This window comes from Capsicum annuum, chromosome 10, assembly GCF_002878395.1.
Source record: "Capsicum annuum cultivar UCD-10X-F1 chromosome 10, UCD10Xv1.1, whole genome shotgun sequence".
In the NCBI taxonomy this organism is placed as follows: Eukaryota; Viridiplantae; Streptophyta; class Magnoliopsida; order Solanales; family Solanaceae; genus Capsicum; species Capsicum annuum.
Window position 1 is genome coordinate 135217302 of NC_061120.1, and position 10838 is coordinate 135228139.

Here is a 10838-nt window from a genome sequence, read left to right on the forward strand (position 1 = left end):
ATTTGGAGACAAATATTTGAGTCTAAAGGATTTTAGTTGAGCAGAACCAAGACGGAGTACTTGGAGTGAATGTTTAGTGATTTGTCGTAGGAGGCGAGAGTGGTTGTGAAGCTGGACTCTTAGGCTATTCAAAAGAGAGAAAGTTTCAAGTATCTGGGCCTATGATTTAGGGTAATGGTGAGATCGACGAGGATGTCACACATCATATTGGTGCAGGATGGTTGAAATGGAGGCTCTCTTTAGGTGTTTTTTTTGTGATAAGAAGGTACCCTCAAAGCTTAAAGGTAAGTTTTATAAAGTGGCAATTCGGTCGACTATGTTGTATGGAGTGGAGTGTTGTCTAGTTAAGAATTCCCAAAACCAAAAGTTGAAGGTGGTGGAGATGAGAATATTGAGATAGATGTGTGGACATACCAGGAAACATAGGGTGAGGAATGGGATTATTCAGGAGAAGGTAGGAGTTTCTTTGGTGGAGAACAAGATGCAAGAAATGAGGTTATGTTGGTTTGGGCACGTGATGAGGAGGGGCTCGGATACTCTAGTGCGGAGGTATGAGACACTGGCTATGGATGGTTTTAGGTAGGGTAGCGGTAGACCAAAAAAATATTGGAAGGAGGTTATTAGGCATGATATGGAGTAGTTACAGCTTACGAAGGACATGACCCTTGATAGGAAGGTGTGAAGGACACGGATTAGGGTTGAGGGTTAGGGGGTGGGAGTGTGTCGATAACAATAAGTGAGTGTTCTTTTGTGTTTGTAGTTTCTTGTTCGTGGTGTTGTGTGCTGTCTATGATTTTGGTTAGATAGTTCTTAGTATTATCTTGTGGCTGTCGTATTATCTTGTGGCTGTAGTATTATTTTATATACCGTACTAGTTTATATGAACTTATCTTTTATATTTGTTATACTATTATCGGTTCTAAGCTGGAGGTCTATTAGAATCAGCCTCTTACTCTACCCTCCCCAGACCCCACTATGTGAGAATACACTGGGCGTTTTGTTGTTGTTGTAATTTGCAACCAATAGATATCTGATATGTAATAAATAAAATTTTGGCAAAATTTCACCCATAGTTATTTTAGACCACTCTTAACTAACTTTTTAGTCTAACTTTCAATATTTACATTTTATACACAGATAGTTAATATCTACATATATTTTAGGAAGGATTTACACAGAAAATATAAAAACCTTTTTTCTCTTTGTTTTTCAGTTACAATAGAGATTAATAAGGAAAATGAAAGGAATCGACACCCAATATTTTCTCCAACTTTTTCATAATAATTTCTTTCCATATATGTATCATAATAATATCAATGATTCTACAAAATTAACATATATATATATATATATGTATGTATGTATATATATATATAGAGAGAGAGTACACATGTATATATAAAACAATTAAATATGTGCTTATACAAAATGAAAACAATAAAAATTAAATATTAAGGCTTTAAATATATATAATTCATATACAAAATACATTAAGAATACATTTGCATAGACATGTATATAAATTTAAGGACACAAAAATATAGTTAATCAAATCAATACATAGAATATAAATTTAAGGACATGTAAATATTGTAGATCAAATAAGCATAGAAAATACATTTGTTCATATAATTATATACAATTGATGATATGTGCGTGTATATATATATACATAAAGAGAGAGAGAGAGACGCACTGATAGAAATATATAAGCAATTTCAATTTATGACTAAACAAATTCAGATATACATATATACATTTACTTATATGCTAAAGATAAACAAAACCTGATACAAATTCTAATGTGTAAAATGGATACAAATTCAGATTATGTATATAAATATACCAATTCAAATGTATAAATGCGCTCAAAATAAAATCAATTGAGAGTGAAGAAAATATAACAAAATAAATGCAAAAATTCAAATACACTGATAAAAATATACAAATAAATTCACTTTATGTCTAAAAAATTCGGAGATACAAATATATATTTTGTATAAATGTATTTCAACTATACAAACGACAAGGACGAAGAAGAGGTGGATCTGCTCTGTGGGATTTCATCACAAAATGAGGCGACGAGGATGAGAAAGAGAGGGATCTATCCCTATAGAATTTCGCCGGAGATGGAGGCGGCGATGAAGAGGGGTGAGGGTCTCCAGAGAATGTGACGAAGATGATAAAGAAATTGGACGAAATTTTTTTGATAAATTATTTTGACCGAGTACTTTTCCATCTGGATCAGATCGTCCAAAGCATAATCAACAGCTTCTAAGTGTGTTCTAACCTTGAATATTGACTGCACTACCCATGAAATAGACTTCGATTTAACATCCCAGGAAGATCCCTTTTATATAATGAGTATGAATTCAAATAACCCATAATTTGTCTTTCTTATTATGACACACATTTTATAGGAGTCTTATGTCATACTTCGATATCAACTATATATAACCCCCCCTTTTCCGTTCTCCCCACCTGGTTCGTGGACATCATACTCTACTTCAAGCAATTAGAGAAAAAAATTTACATGCAAGGTAAGACTACATACAATACACTCTTGTTGTGGAATCCTTCTCTGGATCTTGCACATAGCGTAAGCTTTAGTGCATCAGACTATTTTTTTAATTAGAGAGAGGTGAGAGAAAAATGCATGTTTTTGACAATGTTGAGTCAAATGGAAGAAAATTCTGAATAATAATAATTTTTAATTCAAATTTGAATTTAAAGTGATTGTAACTTCTAAACTTTATTCATATAATTTCAAAAGTGATACATTAAGTATTCGTCAAATGAGAAAAATAATAAATCAAATGAAACTAACCTGACATAGCTTTCCCCAATCTCTCAATTGCATGCATGGTTAACTTGTTAATGTTTTTTAAAAGTAAAATACATTTTTTTGGCTCTTTTTTTTGGTGGGTGGGGGTGGGGGTGGGGGTTAAAATTTATTCCAATAAAAATAGAATTATTATAAAACAAGAAAGAATAAAGAAGAAGAGTAGAGAGAATAGAGAGAGTGATTCTTATTTCTTCTCTTGAGGGATGAGAGATTATCAGATTGTAAATACAATGAACAAAACCCCTCTATTTATAGGGAAAATTTACTCCTAGTCTGAGTAAAAGACAGATGTTTCAAATCCTAATAGATATCAAAGTATATCTTGATAGATCTTGATAGACATTCACTATAATGTAAATACATTTATAACACTCCACCTTGAATGTCTAATTGATATATAATGTGCCTCGTTAAAATCTTACTATAAAAAACCCATTAGGAAAAAAAATCTAGTGAAGGAAAAAGAGTACATATCTCTAATAATACGCATTTCAGCTGCCTCACTAAAAACCTTACAAGGGAAACCCAGTGGGACAAAACCTCATAAGGGAAAAAGAGTACAGCGCATATTAACTCCACCTAATGATAACAGCCTTGACCTTTGCATCTCGATCTTGTGCAGCATCTTCTGAAAGTTACAGTTGGAGAAGATTTGGTGAATAAATCATTCACATTGTTAGTTGAACGAATATTTTGCACGTTAATATTATCATTCTTTTGTAGCTCATGTATGTAGTAGAGCTTTGGCAAAATGTGTTTCGTTCTATCTCCATTTATGAATCCTCTCTTAAGATGTGCTATGTATGCCGAATTATCTCTGTATAAAATTATGGGTAGATTATCATATTTCACACCATATTTTTCTCGAATGAGATGTATTATGGACCTCAACCATATATATTCTCGGCTTGATTCATGAATAGCTATTATCTCAACATGATTGCATGAAGTGGCTATGATAGATTGCTTTGTATATCTATAAGATATGACAGTACCACCACATATGAACACATAGCCTATTTAAGACTGAGCTTTATGCGGTTCAGATAAGTACCCAACATCAGCATGACCAATAAGATTAGGACTACAATCTTCAGAATAAAAAAAGCTCATGTGTTTTATCCCATTTTGATGTTTCATAGTCGGAGCAGAAATATACCTTGCTAACAAATTGACTGAAAAGGCTATATGCCTTGTAGTATTTGCAAGGTACATGAGTGCATCAATTGCACTAAAATATGGCACTTCATAACCAATCCAATTTGATATATTTTGAATTTCATCAAATAATCTATTGCTTTGAAAACTCTCCAAGAGTTTCGATGATGTTCAAGTAATAAGCTTATACAATATAAGGATTATAAATAAGTTTCCCAGAAACTTTTATATGCTTCAAGCAGTTTGAACCCTTAAAAGTTTTCACATAAGTTTTGTCAAATGACAATATTCAACATTTTATGTGTGACATCTTCAAGTGTCTGGACTGCAAATCAAATAAGTTTTCACTTACCAAGATGCACCCTTTCATATCACTTGATAAATGTTTCTACTCAGATTGCTTAAATAAACATAGAATTCAGATCCTCGTAATCTTTCACAATATTGCGCCAATATTGTGTCAAAGATATTGATGATATATCATTTCATATCGGTTCACAATGAAACATAATATTTTGAGATCTCATCACTTCATTATTTTTAGGTACATAAACCTCTCATAAGGTTTCATGAAGTGTTATGTCATACGCTCTTCAAGCGCATATTACCTTCTTATTATGATTATTTACTCCTTATTTTATACAAGTACTATTTTATTTAGAATCAATTGGTCTATCATGCTTCACGCATGCATAAACTTTGTTCTTTAGAGACATAAAATAGGAGCACTTGCAGCTTAAATATGAGATGCGTTTGGCATTTGACTTGAATTATCTTTTGTATGAGGATCTGATGATAATTTCTAACATACTTCATAGATGCTTATAATCTCCCCCTTATGTTAGGAAAGCTAACATACATCCTCTATCTTTTTTTATGGATCCATCTTTGTGCATCATTGTACATTCATTAATCGTATACCTCATATCAAAACTATTAGATGGAATAGTTGGTTCATGACCTTGAACCAATTGAGCCGAAGAAATAATCATAATTTATTGGTCTAATGCATAAAAGTGTTATTGTATGCAATATGTCATATTTCAGATCAACACATGAAGCCTTGTTCTCATTAGCGATAGTTTAGCTATTTATCGAAGGCATTCAATGCCAAACCATCATTATTAAGATAACTTTCTTGATTGCACAATCTGAAAATTATATTCTTAACTTAATTTTGTTGAGCAAGCAACTTTATGAATGTCAAACTGCAGGTTGACAATGAATGTACATGTTATCATCTTATTGATGCATCTTTTCAACATATCACATGATAGGTGAACGGGCCCCTATTCACCTTTTATTCTTTTCAAATTTTGAGGGATCCAATTCCAAAATTAGTTGGTCCAACCAACGTATCATGAGAACAAGCAACATTAAAGTTCATGAAGAATTTTTGAATTCTTCAATATATGTTTAATACTTAATATGCATATCTTTCAGATGTCACAATCATTCATGTAAACTTATGAAATTTTATGCTAGTAAACTTCAAGTTTACCATGATATGTGTTTTTGCTTTAGCAGGTTTACTATTATAGGAATAAATTTTAGGTTTACTACTTCAGAAGTAGATTTCAAAATAACTTTTCTCAATTATTCAACCTCTTTCGGAGGTGAGTTGTGATACCATCACAATCAAGTACACATTTGCATTAATAAGCTTCTCATTCCCCAGGAATGAAATATAATCATGCCTTAAGCATATCAAATTATGATCGCTTAGGACCTCTTTCAAAATATTTCTACTTCAGGAGCAACTCGAGGCATACATATGCTCTAGAAAATTTTTCTCTAACATATCTTATGATTATTATACGCGTGCAAAAATATTATCATTTTTTATGATCATTATCATATTGTCTGTCCACGCGTATATTCGTGCATTCAATCACTTGTCTTCTTTTAGACAATTATGAACTGCTACCACATACACCTCAAGAATGAAGTAGGTTGTCATATTACAGACTTATAATATATTGCTACCACATTCACTTCATGGAATGGAGCATATTCAGTGGGTCAAATTTTATGACTTTTCATCAAACACCCATTATTTTGCCTTAGACATCACAATTCATCAATACATGCATTGAGATCCAATCTCAATGTATTATCCATATAAAGGCATCTTACGCATAAATTGATGGGACTTGAACCCAACATATTATCATCTCTTTTGATAATATTGTTCTTGAGGAATAAATCTAAAATATAAATGGTTCCAAACCAATTATTTTTCCTCAAATCCAATAAGAATTATATTAGTAGTAGCAAAAGAAAGATAATATAAAGAATTACTAACCTTGAAATCCTTCAGATTTATAATCTCACCTTGTTTTGCAGAGTCTCGTGCTGATAACATGTTATAAAACAAGAAAGAATAAAGAAGAAAAGTAGAGAGAATAGAGAGAGTGATTCTTATTTCTTCTCTTGAGGGATGAGAGATCATCAGATTGTAAATACAATGAAGAAAACCCCTCTACTTATAGAATAAATTTACTCCTAGTCTGAGTAAAAGACAGATGCTTCAAATCTTAATAGATATCAAAGTAGATCTTGATAGATCTTGATAGACATTCACTATAATGTAAATACATTTATAACAAGAACACCTTTTTTTTGTAATAATTTAGAACACTAGTTTTTTTAATTTATTAGATTTTTATTTTTACAAATCAATATCCTAAGTCATTTAGGTTTTTAGAGTTGAAATTACTTATAACTATCATCCATAGGGAACTTTTGTCATTATCAAGGCACAACCACTTTCAACAACAAACTTCAAATACCTACATAGAAACAATATCTTGAAATAAATTTTAAATATTTTTCATGTGCATGATAGTGTAGAAATACAAAATCATGGATGAATACATGAGAAACAATGAGAATCGTATTTAAAAAACAAGTGAAAAGTTAATAAAAATCAAATAAGTCCCCTTTTGTACATGAAATTCACATGTAAGTATTAAAAATAGATATTTAATTCAACAAAAGATCAAATGAAAAGGTAGTCTTTGACGGTAAAAATTTATCCGCGTTTGATGTTTATAGTAAATCATACTACTAATCTGTGATTTCTAAGTTATAAATTAATGGAAATATATTAAGTTAATTAATATTTAGTGATAAGTATGTATGTTAACAAACATTAATATAAAGGAATAAAACTAATTTTAAATAAAGTGTTGTCCTATATTTAAATAAATCATTAAGCTATTGAATCCGTAGAAAATAAATTTTGAGTGGGGGTAGGGGTAAGGCATAATATTTTGAACTAATTTTTAGAATATAATGAAATTATTAGATAATACACATATTACGATTCATAAATTTTATATTAAAGATACATAAATAATATAATAAAAATTAAAAATAAAAAAATTCATTAAGAAAGCAAAATGAATATGTCAGTATTGTAGCGATAACAAGAGCACTTAAATCTATAATGTATAATCTATAATATATTAAAAGTATGAAGACCCTTAGAAAAGTGATTTGAACTTTTTGCCCTTCATTAAAAGACTCTTGTTCAGACAAAATTGTCTTTTAACTATTTTTTAAATTTATTATTTAATTATTTTTGTTATATTAACTAGACTTCTTAAAATATATGTGACTCCCAAAATATATGGTAGGAGAATTAATTAATATTTTCCTTTCGACTAGACTTCCTAAAATATATGGGACTCCTAAAATATATGGTAGGAGAATTAATTAATATTTTCTTTTCTACTGTTCAATTAGAAAAATACTCCTAAAATAGGACTATTTTAAGGAAATACTTCTATAAATATTGAGATGTACGATAAACTAGAGAACAAACCCGTTTGCCTATGGGAGAATGTGATTGATGCTCATCTAACTTGATTCGATTGTATTTCTAGATTGGTGGATGCTTGATGTTTTAACCCTCAAGCGTTTCACTATTTTTGTCAGCATAGTAGAATTTAACATGTGTGTGTGTGTGTGTATATATATATATATATATATATATATATATATATATATATATATATGTATATCTTCTTTATTTTCATTCAAAATCATTCTTTAGGGTCAAAATTTTTGCTAAGAGAAGAATTAGTTGGATCAAAATCGAAGCTTTGTGATAACTATTATATTTTTTTAATAGTTTTTAGGTTGTAGATGAATGTCGGTTGGCTTTGAAGAATTTCTTGTGTAAAAGTTAGGTTTAATTGTATTATTTTGATATCTTTATTATCTTATTATTTTAATTTACAGATGCTAAATGGATGTGGGTCAGCTTTGAATTTAGTTTTTAGGTAAAGGTTAGGTTTAATTGTTTTATCGTAACATCTCTATTAGTTTTTTATTTTGTGGTAATTTACAGTTGGTAGATGAATCACGATCGGCTTTGAAAATTTTTTATGTGTAAAATTTAAGTTTAATTGTATTATTTTGATATCACTTTTATCGTATTATTTTGTTGCAGTTTACAAGTGATAGATAAATGTTGGTCGGCTTTGTGGAATTTTTTTTTTGTAAAGGGTAGGTTTAGTTGTATTATTTTGATATCTCTATTATCGTATTATTTTATTATTGTTTACAGGTAGTAGATGAGTGTCAAATGACTTTGAAAAAAAAATTATGTGTAAATACTAAGTTTAATTGTATTATTTTGAAGTCTCTATCATTGTGTTATTTTGTGGGAATTTACAATTGGTAGATGAATATCGATCGACTTTTAAAAATATTTTTGGTAAAGATTAGATTTAATAAATAAATTCTCCATCTTTACATACTTAAAAGATATTAAATTTAATTATTATATTCATCTTTATTATTTAAAAAAATATCCTATTTAGTGTAATGTTTGAACTCATTAATGTGAGGTACATGCGCAAAGTGCGTACACCTAAACTAGTAATAATATAAAGCCAAGTGATAAGTTTATAAAAGTTAACATTAAAAATCTAATAACTTTAAATTGTAAATAATGTACAAAACATATGAAACATAAAAAGATTTTTGACAGTTACATAATTGTCTTTATTCATATTGTAATGACCCTCATAGTGATTTTTTAGAACATTTTTGTGTTTTGACTATTCTTTTCTTCCTCATAGTTGTTTTATATCTTTCATGAGTGGTAGGAATGGTCTGCACGGTCCCTGATGCGTCCAAAAGTGATTTATATGAGTTTATGGTTTTGAAATAGCCTTAAAGTGGTTAGTTCAATTTGATCAATATTCTGTGGTTCGAGCTTTGTATGGTGATTTTGAGGGTTTCATTCGATCTGGAATGTTTATTGTGGCTTAGGAGCATGATTAGTTTGGGCTATAAGCCTTTATTTTAAATTTTGGCCTCTTAAAGGAAAGCTAGTTTAAATTTACCAAAAAGAGGTCCCAAGGCTAATTCGTAGTAAAAAATCTCTTTTAAAAAATTTTGTGATTCTGAAACATTGAAATTAGCCTAATAGCTCCCCTTCGTTTAAAAAAGAATGACTTAGTTTGACTTGACACTGAGTTTAAGAATGTAAAGAAGACTTTTGATTCTTGTGGTCCTAAATTAATGTTATGTCAAATATACCAAAATGCCCTTTAATCTTGTGGTCTTAAACATTCCATATGTAAAGTTGAAATTAAATATAGTAAAAAAGGAAAAGGGGTCATTCCTTTTAAAATAGAATAAAAAGAAAGTAAGTCATTCTTTTTGAAAGGGAGGGAGTAACATTATTGATTTATTTTCGTGGGGCCCCAAATGAATTTCGAGGATTTGTTTGGAGAGTTTTTAGACCTAGAATGTTGTTGATGCTATTGTTTCTAATGCAACTAACTTACCTTATCTGTATTTGTGGACATTTGTCCATATTTACAGAGAAGAAAAATATTAGTCATCACAGATGCAGCGGTGGGACCGTGTTTGTAAAAGGGTGTCCTTCTTTGTTCATCGCAATCACGAGGTCTTGACCACATTACGAGGAGTTTAATAGTTCAGGTTTTGATCAGCCTTCATTACGTTTGCAAAGGTCTGACCGTGAATGCGAGATTGGTTTGTGTTGACCTTCGCAATCAAGGCGCGGGGCTTGAATTCACAAAGGGTTTTTTCAACCTGGACAAATTTAATCTCTTTCTTGACACGAAACATATTGTCCCTCATTTTAAACCATGAAAACTCGAATTTAGGTAATTTCAAAGGGTTTTTTAGAATTCTTCCATGGGTATGTTTCCAAACCTTGAATTCATCTTTTTTTCATTGATTTCTTTACAAATTTATCAATAATAATTGAGAAGTACATGTGTTTCACACTCACTCTTTCTTTTCTTTCCTTTTCTTATTTTCTATGCCCCGTACATGTATTAGACCTATTAGCAATTATAGATTGTGTTTCTTTTATTTGGTGTTGTGGAGATTGAGGTATTCGCTAATGCTTCATTACATTTACCTGAATCTCTCGTTATTTATCTTATGTTTTACATGCATTTAAGATACTATAGTTTATTGATACGATTCTGTATTTAAAGGCTTATACTATTGGCTACTAGATTTGAGATGTATCTTTGAAATTATCATTTTATCTTTAAATACTTTGGGGTTCTTCTTCTCCTTCTCCTCATCCTTCTTCATCCTCCTTTTCTTCTTCCTTCTTCTTCGTCTTTTCCTTCTTCTTCCTTCTTCTCCATCTTTTCCCTCTTCTTCTCCTTCTTCTCCTTCTTTTCCTCCTCTTCCTCCTCCTCCTTCTTCTTCTTCTTCTTTTTCTTCTTCTTCTTCTTCTTCTTCTTTTTCTCCTCTTCCTCCTCTTTCTTCTTCTCCTTCACCTTCTTTTTCTCCTTCCTCTTCTCGTTCTCCTTCTTCTTCTTCTTCTTCT